Below are 2,331 nucleotides of genomic sequence, written 5' to 3'. Positions count from 1 at the left end.
TTCATTTTTTAAAGTCCCCAAAAAATAATTATAGCGCCCTCTACTGCCACCAAAAGTTTTCTAAAGTAATGCCTTCTACTTTTTGTATTAACTATTCTTTTATTCTTATAATGTGTGTAAATAACACCAGTCAATAATACTACATGCTGCATTTTAGTTACATGTGTATCATTTTCATAGCATTGAAATTTTCATTATTCAAGATTGATAATAATCACATCTACAAACAGTTTTAATCTCTTTTATTTAAAAAAATACATGTAATTTAAACAATTTCTCATACGGTGATAGTTTTCTATCCCTTATTTATTTATTTTTTCCTTCAAAGCAAGCATTATGCTTTATAATAACTTGTGGACACCCATGGCTTTTAAATACTGTATAGCGGAACTTGAAATTGAGGAATAATGCCTTTTAAAAAACGGCAGTGAAGCTAGAGGGGGCAGAGAAGGGAGCCTGTGCCCCCCCCCCCTTTCTCGTCCTATGCCACTACAAAAGTACAATTAACATACAGATTCAGTTTGCAACCCAAAATCTGAGTTATTTGTACAGCGCATTTGAACATGTATATGGAAAATACGCTATATAAATTCAGTATTATTATAATTATTATTATTATTTGAACACTGTTCAGCCACTGATCCATCAAGCCCCAAATAATGTAGGCCCAATGTTCATTTCTGTTAGTAATGTACCAATCAATAACAGTTGATAAAAACATTTCAAAATCTTTATCTGCATAATTACATTATTTCCTCTTTGATGACCACCCCCCCCCCCCAACACACACAGTCTTTAAAAAAATCACGACTTTTTTTGTTGTTTTGTTCCTGTCACATAATGTTCTTGAAGGTATATCTGCTTTATTTGCATCTTATATGTATGCCTAACAACCAATAAGGAGGGCAAACAGAAATGAATATTTATCACCACTATTGGTTGTTGTTCTTGTTGATATTTCATTATGTATCACACTGTTAATGTTTGATTTTTATGTTCCTGGAAATCATATTGATAATTAAGTAAACTAAATCAATCAATCAATCAATCAATCAAAATCATCATCACCCACATAATTATCATTATCTATTAGATTATCTGATCAACAGCATATCTCGACAAAATGAGATATGTCGATTAAGAGATTTGATTTGTATTGTAACTTGAAAAACCATTCTGCTAAATAATAGTACACCATGCAAATGCAATGTTTGGTGAAATTTTCATCTTCAACACACAATCAACATGAGCATCATCTTCACGATCATCAGATTATCACAATCATTCCCATCACCATAGCCATCTTCACTACCAACACTTATGTCATCATAAACGACATTAGGATATGTAGAACAAAAATATACAAAAGATGTTATATTTGTTTTAAACATATTGCATTGTGTAATGTTTTTAATGGTTGAATGACAAACAAAAATATATAACAGTATAAAGCGGTCACAGTCATAACTTTTTAGACAGTTTTCATATTAAGCATAACAAAAACAAGGGTTAACAATTGTAGCCGAAAAAACCCACAGAGCTTTACCAAAAATGTTCATTTACATTCACAGTAACGAAAGAAACAGAATCTGTTTTTTGCGGTTATTTGAGATTTATTGTTTTCTTGTTACCCTGAATATCAACATCATGACAATAACAACAATTACAACACAAACTTTCCCAACTGAATATAATAATAATATCAAATATTTAGGAGCGCTAAAAACAATAAGTACCATAGCGCTTACAAATACATATATATATGAAAAGAGGACAACAAAATGTTCTCACGTGAAGTAGATCCCATAGATCACTGGGGAAAAGGGTAAGTTTTGAGGGATCTTTTGAAGGTGGCAAGACAGGTAATTTCCCTTATAGAAAGAGGGATGTTGTTCCAAGTCTTTAATGCAGCTACTGCAAAACGTTTTTCAGCTGTTGAGAGTCTAGATTTGGGAATGATAAGTTTACATGCGTCGGCTGCTGAGCAAAGATTCCGAGATGGTGTAATGTGTATATATACAAGGATAAACCATTGTCGTACTTTGACTTTACATGTTACACTGCTACAATCCACCCCTAGGAAGGACCCAGGTATTAATTTTTCGATCCATTTATACAAGTATCTGCATATGCATACATTGGAGCATGGAGCTACCATGTCCAACTCTAAGTACTCTCTGCATCGTGGCCACCAACAGACAAGACTTTTGTACACACCCCCCCCCCCCCCCCCGGCCATAAAAAAGGCGACACTACTCCGTGCATTGAACAGGCGAAACAGTATTACTTTCTTGCCCGGACCAGGGAATACAGGTTATACATACCCCCCCC

This window comes from Strongylocentrotus purpuratus, unplaced genomic scaffold (genome assembly GCF_000002235.5).
Source record: "Strongylocentrotus purpuratus isolate Spur 01 unplaced genomic scaffold, Spur_5.0 spur5_scaffold_20, whole genome shotgun sequence".
NCBI lineage: Eukaryota > Metazoa > Echinodermata > Echinoidea > Camarodonta > Strongylocentrotidae > Strongylocentrotus > Strongylocentrotus purpuratus.
The sequence above is the reverse complement of the archived record's forward strand: the minus strand, read 5'-3'. Positions refer to the sequence as shown.